This window comes from Amblyraja radiata, chromosome 2 (genome assembly GCF_010909765.2).
Source record: "Amblyraja radiata isolate CabotCenter1 chromosome 2, sAmbRad1.1.pri, whole genome shotgun sequence".
Taxonomy (NCBI): domain Eukaryota; kingdom Metazoa; phylum Chordata; class Chondrichthyes; order Rajiformes; family Rajidae; genus Amblyraja; species Amblyraja radiata.
Genome location: NC_045957.1, coordinates 13,047,448 through 13,062,743, shown reverse-complemented (window position 1 = coordinate 13,062,743; position 15,296 = coordinate 13,047,448). Strand labels below are relative to the sequence as shown.

The 15,296-nt window shown below is 46.6% G+C and overlaps 1 long non-coding RNA gene across 1 annotated transcript; it reads right to left on the bottom strand.

Moving 5' to 3' along the window:
- Positions 1-3,289: 3,289 nt before the first annotated feature.
- LOC116984045 lies at positions 3,290-14,668 on the bottom strand. The gene is made up of 3 exons (XR_004414866.1): positions 14,617-14,668; positions 10,699-10,704; positions 3,290-3,300 (listed from the first exon to the last, which is right to left on the bottom strand). It is a non-coding gene; the product is annotated as an uncharacterized LOC116984045 (long non-coding RNA).
- Between the last annotated feature and the right edge of the window lie 628 nt (positions 14,669-15,296).

Below are 15,296 nucleotides of genomic sequence, written 5' to 3'. Positions count from 1 at the left end.
TATACCGCTATCACCCCTCTCCACCCCAAGAACCGCGTGATCTCCTGGGGGAGGCAAAAAAACGGATAAAAACCCAGGTCCAATTCGGGAAAAAAATCCGGGAAATTCCTCTCCGACCCCAATCCAGGCGATCGACACTTGTCCAGGAGATCACTCAGGTCTTACTATACTAACCATACCTAGGTCCATATCCCTGCCCTCTCCCCGTAGCCCCTTATCCCCTTGGCAGCTAAAAAACCATCTATTTTAGACTTAAATATATTTAACGTTTCTGCTTCCACTGCTCCCTGGGGCAGTGAATTCCATAAATTAACCACCCTCTGGGTGAAGAAGTTCTTCCTCATCTCAGTTTTAAAAGAGCCCCCCCTTATTCTGCAACTATGTCCCCTAGTTCTAGTTTCCCCGATCATTGGGAACATCCTCGGTGCATCCACCCGATCAAGGCCCCTCACGATCTTATATGTTTCAATGAGATCGCCTCTCATTCTTCTAAACTCCAAAGAGTAGAGTTCCAGCCTACCTTTCCTCATATGTCAATCCCCTCATTGCAGGAATTAATCTTGTAAACCTTCACTGCACTGCCTCCAGGGCTAGTACATCCTTTCTTAAGTATGGACCCCAGAACTGTACACAGTATTCCAAATGTGGTCTCACTAATACTGTGTACAGCTGCAGCAAGACCTCCGTGTTTTTATACTCAATCCCCCTAGCAATAAAGGCCAAAACTCCATTGGCCTTCCTGACTGCCTGCTGCACCTGCATACTAACTTTTAGTGATTCATGTACTAATACCCCTAGATCCCTTTGCGTTGCATTACAACGCAGCTCCTCCTCATTTAGAAAATAACTTGCCCTATCATTTTTTTTCCCAAAGTGAATGACTTCACATTTATTAGTATTAAATTTCATCTGCCAAGTTGTTGCCCACTCACCTAGCTTATCTATATCCTTTTGCAGACTCTTCCTATCCTCCTCATCCCCTACTTTTCCTCCCATTTTTGTATCGTCCGCAAATTTTGATATATTACACTTGGTTCCCTCCTCCAAATCATTTATATAAATTGTGAACAACTGGGGTCCCAGCACCGACCCTTGCGGAACCCCGCTAGTTACCGGTTGCCATCCCGAGTATGAACCATTTATCCCCACTCTCTGCTTCCTATTTGTTAGCCAATCCTCTACCCATGCTAATATATTACCCCCAATCCCATAATTTTTTATTTTTAGCAATAGTCTCTTATGTGGCACCTTGTCAAAAGCCTTTTGGAAGTCCAAGTATACCACATCCACCGGTTCCCCTTTATCCACCCGGGTTGTTACTTCCTCAAAGAATTCGAGCAGATTCGTTAAACAGGACTTCCCCTTCACAAAACCATGCTGGTTCTGTCCGATGAAGTCATGTTTATCCAAGTGCCCCGTTAGTGTTTCTTTAATAATTGTCTCTAACATTTTACCCACCACCGATGTTAGACTAACCGGTCTATAGTTACCCGCCTTCTGTTTACTTCCTTTTTTAAATATAGGTGTTACATTGGCCATTTTCCAATCCACTGGGACCGTTCCTGCCTCCAGGGAGTTTTGGAAAATTATCACCAATGCATCCACAATCCCCACCGCTATCTCCCTCAAGACCCTTGGATGTAATCCATCAGGCCCAGGGGATTTATCCTCCTTCAGTCTCATTAATTTCCCTAATACCACCTCCTTGGTGATCTTAATAGTATTTAGCTCCTCCATTCCTACCGCCCCCTGTTTATCCAGCGTTGGAATATTTTTTGTGTCTTCTATGGTGAAGACTGATACAAAATACTCGTTTAATGCCTTTGCCATTTCCATGTTCCCCACCAACAACTCTCCAGTCTCACCCTCCAATGGACCAACGTTCACCTTAGCCACCCTTTTTCTTTTTATATAGCTATAAAAACTCTTACTATTAGTTTTTATGTTGTTCGCTAAATTCCTTTCATAGTCTATTTTCCCCGTCTTAATTAATCTCTTAGTTATTTTTTGCTGACCTTTAAATGCTTCCCAATCCTCTACCCTCCCACTATCTCTGGCTACCTTATATGCCCTTGCCTTCAGCCGAATACTATCCTTTATAGTTTTACTGAGCCATGGCTGACTGTTCTTACCCTTACCCCTTTTTTTCTTCATAGGAATAAATTTTTCTTGAAGGTTATACAGTAGATCCTTAAACGTACACCACTGCTCATGTACCGTCTTATTCTTGAGTCTGCTATCCCAGTCAACTTTGATCAGCTCAGTCCTCATACCTTCATAATCCCCCTTATTTAGACTAAGCACCCTAGCCTGAGTTTCAACCTGCTCCCCTTCTATTTGAATATGGAATTCGACCATATTGTGGTCACTTGTTCCCAACGAGTCCCTAACTATGACATTTTTAATTAATCCTGCTTCATTACACAGGACCAGATCCAAGATTGCCTCCCCCCTTGTCGGTTCTGCGACATACTGTTCTAGGAACCCGTCTCTAATACATTCTATAAACTCTTCCTCTAGTCTACCCAGCCCAGTTTGGTTTGCCCAATTAATATGAAAATTGAAGTCCCCCATGATTACAGCAGTTCCCTTTTTACATGCGTCAAATATTTGCAGATTTATGTTCTGACTAACAGCGTCACAGCTATTTGGAGATCTATAAATTACACCCACTAGTGTTTTTTTCCCCTTGTTATTCTCTATCTGTACCCAAGCTGTTTCACTATCCTGATCCTTCAACGCAATATCCTTCTTCTCTATTGCCGTTATTCCCTCCCTTATTAAAAGGGCCACCCCTCCTCCCTTTCTTTCCTGTCTATCTTTTCTAATTGTCGAGTACCCCTCTATATTTAACTCCCAGTCCTGATCCCCTTGCAGCCATGTCTCCGTAATGGCCACGATATCATAACTATATATACTTAATTGCACCGTTAATTCATTTATCTTATTTCGAATACTCCGTGCATTTAGATAAAGCACTTTCAGATGATTTTTACTACCCTTCCTTTCCGTTATTCCCTTATCGTGTATCTATACACTGTAAATGGATCGATTGTAATCATGCATTGTCTTTCTGCTGACTGGTTAGCACACAACAAAAGCTTTTCACTGTACTTCGGTTCATGTGACAATAAACTAAACTGAAACTGAAACTTTGGGTCAAACTGCTGTGTTGGAAGGAACTGCAGATGTTGCTTCAAACCGAAGATAGACACAAAAAACTGGAGTAACTCAGCGGGATGAGCAGCACCTAAGGAGGGATGGAATGGGTAACGTTTCGGGTCAAGACTGAAGAAGGGCCTCGACCTGAAATGTCATCCATTCCTTCGCTCCAGAGATGCTGCCTGGCCGCTGAGTTACTCCAGCTTTTTGTGTCTATCCTAAGTTTTAATGCAGCCACATTTAATTTCTCTTTTAAGATGTGTTGCCTGCCTTTGGTCCATTGTGAAAACATTCCCCACTTTCCCCTCCTCAATCTCTTCAACACCCACATTCCAGCTCAATGCGAATAGGATATAGCTATCATTAAAAGATCAGACAGCATTAACTCATACTCTATATCTGCTTTCATCCATGTCCCCACTTGGATTCAATCAGAATCTAATATGACTAAAAGAAAGCAAAGCAATGCTAGCATTTATTTCGAGAGGGCTTGCATACAAATTCAGAGATGTAATGCTGGGGCTCTATAAGGCACCTGTTAGGCCGCATTTGGAATACTGCAAGCAATTTTGGGCAATATATCTAGGTAAGTATGTGCTGTGTCTGGAGTGGGTCCAGAGGAGGTTTACAAGAATGATCCCATGGGTTAACATATGATGAGCGTTTGACGGCACTGGGCCTGTACTCGCTGGAGTTTAGAAAAATGAGGTTGTACAGAATAATGAAAGGCTTGGATAGAGTGGATGAGGAGAGGATGTTTCCACTAGTGGGAGAGTCTAGGACTAGAGGACATAGCCTCAGAATTAAAGGACGTTCTTTTAGGAATGAGATGAGGAGGAATTTCTATAGTCAGAGGTGGTGAATCTGTGGAATTCTTTGCCACAGAAGGCTGTGAAGGCAAAGTCAGTGGATATATTTAAGGCAGAGATAGATTCTCGATTAGTGCAGGTGTCCGAGTTTATGGGGAGAAGGTAGGAGAATGGGGTTCGGAGGAAGCGATAGATCAGCCATGATTAAATGGCGGAGTAGACTTGATGGGCCGAATGGCCTAATTCTACTTCTATCACTTATGATCTTATGATGACGTTGTTATAAACAAACTGATGAGTACATATAAAAAGGACAATGATCCCTTTAGGCACAGTTGAACAGTCAGTCGAGCCACTGCTTTAAAGCACCAGAGATTCAGGTTCAATCTTGGGTGCTGTCGCTGTGGAGTTTGCACGTTCTTCTTGCGACCGCATGGATTTCCTCCAGTTTCTTTCCACAACCTGACAGAGTGCAGATTGTTAGGTTCATTAGCCGTTGCAAATTACCCCCCTGGGTACTGATCAGTAGAATAATGTGGGGGGAGTTGCTGAGAAAGTGGGGTGAGCAAAATGGCGTTACAGTAAATGGGTAGTTGATGGTCAGTGTGGACTCAGTGTTTAGTTTAGTTTTGTTTAGTTTAGAGATACAGTGCGGAAACAGGCCCTTCGGCCAACCGAGTCCGCACCGACCAGCGATCCCCGCACATAAACCATACCCTGCACACACTAGGGATAATTTTTGCATTGACCAAGCAAATTAACCTACAAACCTGTACGTGTTTGGAGTGTGGGAGAAATTCCACACGGTCACAGGGAGAACGTACAAACTCCGTGCAGACAGCACCCATAGTCGGGATCGAACACGGGTCTCCAGTGCTGCAAGTGCTGTAAAGCAGCAACTCTAACGCTGTGCCACCATGGTCAGAAGGGCCTGTACCAATGCCGATCCTACGACTCAATAAGGCATTTATGCCCCTGTCCCACATAGGAAACCTGAACGGAAACCTCTGGAGACTTTGCGCCCCACCCAAGGTTTCCGTGCGGTTCCCGGAGGTTGCAGGTGGTTGCCGGAAGTTGCAGGTAGTGGAAGCAGGTAGGGAGACTGGCAAAAACCTCCGGGAACCGCACGGAAACCTTGGGGGGTGGGGGGCGCAAAGTCTCCAGAGGTTTCCGTTCAGGTTTCCTAAGTGGGACAGGGGCATAAACTTATGGACAACTTTATGAGCTTCAGGCTGCTAAAACATCACACGTCGTTTCTGACATTGGGTTTTTTTTTCGCATCTTAGGTTTGTCAACATTCACCCCTTTTAATCGCTTCCTCCGGTGGTTTATATAATTTGTATTTCAGTTTCACAATTTTACTGGAAATTGCACATTAGAGCAGTAAGCTACACATAAATGGGATTAATGGCCAGTCACAGGTACTTGGTAGCGATCATATAGAGAGTATTAGAACCAAATTTCAGTCATCAAAATGAATTATTATGTGTGCCATTAACTGAGACATATTTATACAAGCAATGAAGCGTCCTCCTTAATTGTATAGTATCATGTAATATTACTAGAAGCGCATTGTTAACAAACTCTCAGGAGCCATTGCAGTGGTTCCATTATTAGAAAGCTGATTTGGATACAAATCTTATGTTACATTGCGGCTACGGCAAAAAATAATACATTTGATTAGTTGTAGCAACTTTATATCACGGGAATCTTTCAAAGCCGATGCCATTGAAAACCAAAGATAAACACAAAAAGCTGGAGTAACTCAGCGGGACAGGCAGCATCTCTGGAGGGAAGACATCGGTGACGTTTCAGGTTGAGACCCTTCTTCAGACTCCAGCGAGGGAGGATGTTGCAGTACTCTCGTTGGGGAGAGACAATAGACAATAGGTGCAGGAGTCAGGACGACAGATGACGCAATGGGCTAAGTGTTCGGCTGGCAACCGGAAGGTAGCCAGTTCGAATCCCGCTTGGAGTGCATACTGTCATTGTGTCCTTGGGCAAGACACTTCACCCACCTTTGCCTGTGTGTGAATGTGTGTGAGTGATTGGTGGTGGTGGGAGGGGCCGTAGGCGCAGATTGGCAGCCACGCTTCCGTCAGTCTGCCCCAGGGCAGCTGTGGCTACAGAAGTAGCTTACCACCACCGAGTGTGACTGAGGAGTGAATGAATAATGCGATGTAAAGCGCCTTGAGTATTAGAAAGGCGCTATATAAATCCCATCCATTATTATTATTATTATTAGGAGTAGGCCAATTCGGCCCTTCGAGCCAGCACCGCCATTCACAGTTATCATGGCTGATCTTCCACAATCAGTATCCCGTTCCCGCCTTTTCCCCATATCCCCTGACTCCACTATCTTTAAGAGCTCTATCAAATTCGCTCTTGAAAGCATCCAGAGATTTGGCCTCCACTGCCTTCAGAGGCAGAGAATTCCACAGATTCACAACCCTCTGAGTGAAAAAGTTTTTCCTCATCTCCGTTCTAAATGGCTTACCCCTTATTCTTAAACTGTGGCCCTTGGTTCTGGACACCCCCAGAGGAGAGGAGGATAATTTCTTCAAAGTAGGCATACCTTAAGTAGATTTTGCAGTGGAGCGGACAAAATGTGTAGGAAGGAACAGCAGATTCTGGTTTAAACAGACACAAAATGCTGGAGTAACTCAGTGGGACAGGCAGCATCTCTGGATAGAAAGAATGGGTGATGTTTCGGGTCTGAAGAAGGGTCTCGACCCGAGACATCCATTACACATTCCTTCCCTCCAGAGATGCTGCCTGTCTTTTAGTTTAATTTAGTTTAGAGATACAGCACAGAAACAGGCCCTATGACCCACCAAGTCCGTGCCGACCAGCAATCACTGTGCACTAACATACTAGGGACACTTTACACATGCCAAGCCAATTAACCTACTAACCTGAGGTAGGCACAAAATGCTGAGTAACTCAGCGAGTCAGGCAGCAGCACTGGAGAGAAGGAATCGGTGACGTTTCAGGTCGAGACCCTTCTTTTGACCTACAAACCTACAATCCTACAAACCTGTACGTCTTTGGAGTGTGGGAGGAAACCGAACATCTCGGAGAAAACCCACGTAGGTCACAGGGAGAACATACAAACTCCGTACAGGCAGCACCCATAGTCAGGATCGAACCTGTATCTCTGGCACTGTAAAGCAGTGGCTCTACCGCTGCACCACCATGCTGCCCCGTTCCGCTGAGTTACTCCAGCATTTTGTGTCTATCATGGAGGCATAGTGTTATACAGCATGGAAGAAGGCATTCTGACCCATTCCTTCCCTCCAGGGATGCTGCCTATCCCACTGAGTTTCTATGAAAACTTGTAGAAGTTTTGTTACTTAGGCAACACTGTCGCTATTTATCACATAATGCAACTGGATTTTGCAGGTAAGATTGCTCCAGGTCAAATTTTTTTTAAATCTCTCTGCATTGTTTTCAGCAAAATAATTTGGCAAGTTAAACGCATGACACCTTTTTACGTTCTCTTCCCCGAGAAGGATCCACTGTCATCTGATACAACCACTGCTCTTATGAATCTCCTTTCTACCTGTAAGTATAGCATTCTGCACTCTGCATCTTCACTTTCCCCTTTGCAGGTACTATCACAATGTTTAGACAGGGAGAGGCAAATGTCAAGAGTGTTTTATTGTCGTATATCCCAGACAGAACAATAAAATTCTTACTTTAGCTTTGGTTTTTTTGGTTTTCGAAATACAGCACGGAAACAAGCCCTTCGACCCACCGAGTCCACACCGACCAGCGATCCCCACAAACTAACACTATCCTACACACACTAGTGACAATTTACACTTATACCAAGCCAATTAACCTACAAGCCTGCATGTCTTTAATAATAATAATAATGGATGGGATTTATATAGTGCCTTTCTAATACGCAAGGCGCTTTACATCGCATTATTCATTCACTCCTCAGTCACACTCGGTGGTGGTAAGCTACTTCTGTAGCCACAGCTGCCTTGGGGCAGACTGACGGAAGCGTGGCTGCCATTCTGCGCCTACGGTCCCTCCGACCACCACCAATCACTCACACACATTCACACACATTCACACACAGGCAAAGGTGGGTGAAGTGTCTTGCCCAAGGACACAACGACAGTATGCACTCCAAGCGGGATTCGAACCGGCTACCTTCCGGTTGCCAGCCGAACACTTAGCCCATTGTGCCATCTGTCGTCCCATAAGATAATAGATAATAGACAATAGATAATAGATAATAGACAATAGGTGCAGGATTAGGCCATTCGGCCCTTCGAGCCAGAACCGCCATTCAATGTGATCATGGCTGATCATCCACAATCAGTACCCAATTCCTGCCTTCTCCCCATATCCCTTGACTCTGCTATCTTTAAGAGCTCTGTGGGAGGAAACCGACGATCTCAGAGAAAATCCACGTGGTCACGGGGAGAACGTACAAACTCCATACGGACAGCACACGTAGTCAGGATCAAACCCGGTTCTCCAGCATTGCAAGCGCTGCAACTCTACTGCTGCGCCACCATGCTTGCATCAGCACAACAGAACATGTAAACTTTGCACACTGTAAACAATGTAATAAACGAGAAAAAATATGTTCAGTGCGTGTATACATACATATACACACATATGCATATATATTATATGTGTACATGGGTAGGACAGGTTTAGTGGAATATGGGCCAAATGCAGGCTGATGGGACTAATGTAGATGGGACATGTTGGCTGGTGTGGGCAAGTTGGGCCATAGGGCCTTCTTCCACGCTGTAAGACTCTATGACTCTATGATAGACACATAATGCTGGAGTAACTCAGAGCTCCCTGTCCCGCTGAGTTACTCCAGCGTTATGTGTCTATCTTCGGTGTAAACCAGCATCTGCAGTTCTTTCCTACGCATTCATCTTTGACTGTGTATTGTACTTGAGTTTAACGATTGGATTTATGAATAGTGTAATCTGATCATTTTCTGTGCCACGACAATCTGTTGACTCACTATTTCCACACCTTTTTCCAATTTAATTAACCGCAGTGGTGTTGTCCGCTGAAAGGAACAAAAAACAGGAAACAGTAAATTCGAAGAAGTGAAAAAAATGAAACCTTACCAGGATATGTCTCAAGATTAGATTAGATTAGATATAATTTATTGCCACACAACCAGGGTTGGTGGAAATTTGGGTTGTCTGCAGCGATACAATAATAAAGAACACACAACCACAATAAAACTGTAACACAAACATCCACCACAGCATTCATCACTGTGGTGGAAGGCACAAAATTTGGCCAGTCCTCCTCCATTTCCCCCCCGTGTACAGGACCAGAGTCCAGTCAGTCCAGGATCGCCTCTTCCTCACCGGAGACTGCGACTTTAAGTTGTTGTAGGCCGCAGACCGGTGGTCAAGATTTAAGTCCCCGCCGCAGCCAGAAGCACCGTAGACTGCAGGGCCGGCGGTCGAAGCTCCCCTCCAGGGGTGATGGCAAGTCCATGCCGGACCCGCGGTAGAACTCGGCCGCGGGCCGGCAGTGATGGCTTCTTCTTCCCCCGGGTCCCCAACGTGAGATCCCGGGCTGTAGACGCCGCACCAGCTGGAGCTCTGCAGACCGCGACTTCAGGCTGCGACTTCAGGCTGCCGGCTGCCCCGGGCCAGCGAAACGGAGCGCTCCCCTCCAGCGAGCCCCAGCGAGGGCTCACCCGCTCCACGCCGAGAGTCCACGCTGCGCCCGCCGCTGAAGCCCCGGGCGCGTCTCCGGGAAAGGCCGCGTCGATCCTTGATGTTAGGCCACGGGGGAGGCGACCTGGAAAAACTCGCCTCTCCGGTGGAGGAGGCGACCGAAGCGGTTTCCCCCTTACCCCCCCACACCACCCCCCACACAAGACACACAAAGAAACATTAAATACAGACTTTAAAACATACTAAAAAAATTAAAAAAAGTTGAAAAACTGACGAGCTGCATGACATGGCTGCTGCCAGAGCAGCGCCCCCTCCGAAGGGTGTTATCAATTCGTTGAGGTTACAATTTCTAGCTTGTCCACTATGATTTTTGTTGTTGCTGACTTTAGTTTCCTACATTTTAACTGTGACCAGTGAATCTACTGAATTGACTGTAAAGTACATCGGGATATCTGGAACTCATGAAAGGGTTGTACAAACTCAGGGTTTAGTTTAGTTTAGTCTAGTTTATTGTCATGTGTACCGAGGTACAGCAAAAAGCTTTTGCATGCTAACCAGTCCGCGGAAAGACAATACATGATTACAATCGAGCCATTTACATTGTATAGGTCCATGATAAGGGAATAGCGTTTAGTGGAATGTAAAGCCAGTAAAGTCCGATCAAAGATTGTCCGAGGGTCACCAATGAGGTAGATCTCAGTTCAGGACTGCTCGCTGGTTGCGGTAGGATGATTCAGTTGCCTGATTAGAGCTGGGAAGAAACTGTCCCTGAAATCTGGAGGTGTGTGTTTTCACACTTCTATACCTCTTGGGGGGAGGAGGTTGATAGTTCTGAATTGAGAATGCAGAGGAGGGGGTGGAGGTTGATAGTTCTGAATTGTGAAGCCAGAGGAGGAGGTGTGTGTGTGTGGGAGGGGGGGGGGGGGTGGGGGGGGGGGGGTGGAGGAGGGAGGGTGAGGGAGAAGAAATAGGTTGGATACCAAGCGGGATACAGGCAAGTCATATTGTTCAAGACCTTCAGGACTACATTAATGGAAAACCGGAAGTACTCTGTCCTTATCTCCTCAATAATTTAGCAATGAGAATTGTTTGCTGTTGATCTTGTGATCGGCACTTAAAACAAATTGATTCTGATATCCACCAGAGCCTCATCACAGGCTCTCAGCAACCAGTTATTCCCCATTCATCTTGCTTCGTTAAGGATTGTACGTAAATCTTTTGTGTTCATTATGGTTAATTATTTAATTGCTCGTGCACTACCCAACTTTATAGCTTATTCAGCTTGATTTAGTTTAGAGATACAGAGCAGAAACAGGCCCTTCGGCCCATCGAGTCCGCACCGACCAGCGATCCCCGCACATTAACACCACCCTGTCACACACCAGGGACAATTTTCCATTTCTACCCAGTCAATTAGCCTACAAAACCTGTACGTCTTTGCAGTGTGGGAGGGAACCGAAGGTCTCGGCGAAACCACCCGTGGTCACGGGGAGAACGTACAAACTCCGTACAGACAGCGCCCATAGTCAGGATCGAACCCGGATCTCTGGTGCTGGAAGTGCTGTAAGGCAGCAACTCTACCGCTGCGCCACCGTGCCGCTCAATTCCTTTGACATTACCCTTTTTTTTTAAATCTCCCCTGCCGGTGTTAAATAGTGCAGGCGGAAGCAGAATGCTATTTGTGACCACTGAATTTAATTCAATTAGCAGAAGGAGAAGTTCCTGGAAGAATGAGTCAAAGTGGTTTTTATTTAATAAGCTAATGTGGTCCAAAATAAAAATCTGAATTTCACTGCCTGTCAGATTGCTTTAATTCAGCCAAGTACTTAGCTAATTTCCTGATAACCTGAAATAACTTCCTCTGACAAAGCACACATATAAATTAAGGCCATGTGTGGATTTCTCATTCATTTTTTCTTCTGCAGCCAACTTTGTCCATTGAAACAACCTCTTTTCCTGCAATGCCTTAACTTTGAATTACTATGAAAAACTGAAGCAAACACAATGGTGGGCCCACTCAAATTACTGGCTATTAAAATGTACTTAATCCTTGCATAGGTCAATTGAATGATTAATAATGAATTTAGACAAACAGAGAACACTTGCATAATGGGAGATATAATCGCAGAAACATCAGAGAATTGTCTTTCTTTGAGGAACAATCCCTCAGAGGGCGGTGGAGGCAGGTTCTCTGGATACTTTCAAGAGAGAGCTTGATAGGGCGCGTAGTCAGGGGATATGGGGAGAAGGCAGGAACGGGGTACTGATTGGGAATGATCAGCCATGATCACATTGAATGGCGATGCTGGCTCAAAGGGCCGAAAGGCCTACTGCTGCACCTATTGTCTATTGTCTATAATTGTAAGTGCCGCAAACTCATACATAATAGAAAGAAGACCCTTCAGACCATAGGGCCCCAAGGTCTTAAGGCCAAAAGTGATAGGAGTAGAATTAAGCCATTTGACCCATCAAGTCTATTCCGCCATTCAATCATGGCTGATCTATCTCTCCTAACCCCATTCTCCTGCCTGCTCCTCTTAATGTTAAAGCTGACCATCAGTCGGAAGGATGGTCTCGACACGAAATGGCACCCATTCCTTCTATCCAGAGATGCTGCCTGTCCCACTGGGTTACACCACCATTTAATCGTTATAATCATTTAACTATCTATTCAATTCCATTTTGTTAAATGATGATACAAAATAAATGTGGCCTATATGAAGACTAGCAAGTACAGGTGGGATTAAAATGCTTTTCTTGCCATTCTTTCATGGGATAATTACATCAATGTGCCGAGCCCAGGACTTGTCATCTGAGATGTTAATGGCCAGGAATTTGAAGCTGTTAAACCTCTCCACTGCTGAGGCACCAATGAAAACTGCCATGTGGTGTCCTGATTTTCCCTTAGACTTTACTCTAGACTTCAAAGATACAGTACGGAAACAGGCCCTTCGGCCCATTGACCAGCGATTATAGAGAGATAGATAGATATAATTTATTGCCACACAACCAGGGTCGGTGGAAATTTGGGTTGTCAGCAGCTGTACAATAATAAAGAACACACAATAAAACTGTAACACAAACATCCACCACAGCATTCATCACTGTGGTGGAAGGCACAAAAATGTGGCCAGTCCTCCTCCATTTCCCCCCCGTGTACAGGACCAGAGTCCAGTCAGTCCAGGATCGGCTCTTCCTCACCGGAGACCGCGGCTTTAAGATGGTGTAGGCTGCAGGCCGGCGGTCGAGATTTAAAGTCCCCGCCGCAGCCAGAAGCACCGTAGACTGCAGGGCCGGCGGTCGAAGCTCCCCTCCCGGGGTGATGGTAAGTCCACGGCGGGCCCGCGGTAGAAGTTGGCCGCGGGCCGGCAGTGATGGCTTCTTCTTCCCCCGGGTCCCCCACGAGGGATCCCGGGCTGTAGACGCCGCACCAGCTGGAGCTCTGCAGACCGCGGCTTCAGGCTACGACTTCAGGCTGCCGGCTGCCCCGGGCCAGCGAAACGGAGCGCTCCCCTCCGGCGAGCCCCAACGAGGGCTAACCCGCTCCACGACGAGAGTCTACGCTGCGCCCGCCGCTGAAGCCCCGGGCGCGTCTCCGGGAAAGGCCGCGTCGATCCTTGATGTTAGGCCACGGGGGAGGCGACCTGGAAAAAGTCGCCTCTCCATGGAGGAGGCGACCGAAGCGGTTTCCCCTCACCCCCCCCCCCCCCACACACACACAAAACACACAAAGGAACAATAAATGCAGACTTCAAAACATACGAACAAAATAAAAAAAGGTTGAAAAAACTGACGCGCTGCTGACAAGGCTGCACACAGAGGAGCGCCCCCCTACAGGATGCGTATCCCGTACGCGAGCCCTATCCTGCACACTAGGAACAATTTACAATTTTTACCACAGCTAATTAACCTGTAAACCTGTACGTCTTCGGAGTGTGGCAGGATGCCGGAGCATCCAGAGAAACCCCACGCGGTCACGGGGAGAACGTACAACCTCCGTGCAGAGAGCACCCGTAGTCAGGATCGAACTCGGGTCTCTGGCACTGTAATCAATCACAATAATACTTTACTAGCCAAGCATGTTTTGCGGCATTCGAGGAATTTCATTTGCAAGGTCAGTCATACAAATAAAAAGCAACGGAACACACAAAACACATTTTAACATAAACATCCCAGTTGGGTCTGGTCGAACCTTCTGCGACGTTTGAGCTCACGACATCCACGGCCTCTCCCAAGAGTGCGAGCTCTCTTGGAATGTCCGCAGGCATGGAGCGATCCCAGGCAAGGGATCCGCTTGTGATGCAACTAAATTCTGTCAAGGCCAGGCTCAAACCCACCACAACCTCCTTTCCTCAATAGGGTCAAGAGATAACCCAGGGGTCAACTATCCTCTCCTGTGGGAAGTGAGGGGGTTTAGTGAGGACTCCTTCCCAGAGAATAAGGCCCGGAGCTCAAGGCAAGAACAGCTTACATTAACGGTGGGCTGGGAACTCGTTGTGGTGGAGGCAGAGGGGGTTTAGTTTAGTTTAGTTTAATTTGTAGATACAATGTGGAAAGATACCCTTCGGCCCACCCTGTCCACACTGAGCAGCGATCCCCCCCTTACACTAGCACTACCCTACACACTGGGGACCTACAAACCTGTATGTCTTTGCAGTGTGGGAGGTAAACTGGGGCTCCCATAGAAAAGCCACAGGGTCACGGGGAAAATGGACAAACTCCGTACAGACAGCACCTGCAGTCAGCATTAAACCTGGGTCTCTGCCTGGGTTGGAAGGTAGCAACTCTACCACTGCCCTAGGAAGGTACCAACTCTACCTAAGGCTTCAGGTACAAAGGTAAAACCTCTGCTGAGGACAGACTGTTCTGTATCAGAAAGAGAGAGAACAGGGCGGATGGTGAAAGCACACAATGGGTAAGGGTTGGGGTCAGAGGGGAGCAGAGGGATGGTTGCGGTAAGTCGCAACCTGAAACGTCCTACCCATGTTCCCCAGTGACGCTGCCTGCCCTGCTGAGTAATCCCAAGCACTTTGTGTCACTACTGTAGATAGACAAGAAGCAGCCAAGACTGCCCCCTGCTGTCGCCATATAGGAGGGCAGGTAACACCAAGCTCAGCCGAGCTCGAGCAGTTCACATGATCTCCGCAACCCGAGTCGCTGGTCAGCACCCTGATTTATGCCATTACGAAGCAACAACTGCTGCTCAAAATTAACAGTCTAGTCAGAGGGTGGAAAATCTGCTGAATGCATTGCCAGAGAAGGCTGTGGAGGCCAAGTCAATGGATATTTTTAAGGCAGAGATAGACAGATTTTTGACTAGTACGGATGTCAAGGGTTATGGGGAGAAGGCAGGAGAATGGAGTTAAAAGGGAAAGAGAAATCAGCCATGATTGAATGGCGAATCTGCCTTACAGCGCCAGAGCCCGGGTCCCGGGTTTGATCCCAACTATGGGTGCTGTCTGTACGGAGTTTGTACGTTCTCCCCGTGACCTGCATGGGTTTTCTCTGGGATTTTTGGTTTACTCCGACACTCCAAAGAGGTGCACGTTTGTAGGTTAATTGGCTTGGTATAAGTGTAAATTGTTCTTAGTGTGTGAAGGACAGTGCTAATGTGCGGGGATCGCTGGTCGGTGCGGACTCGGTGGGC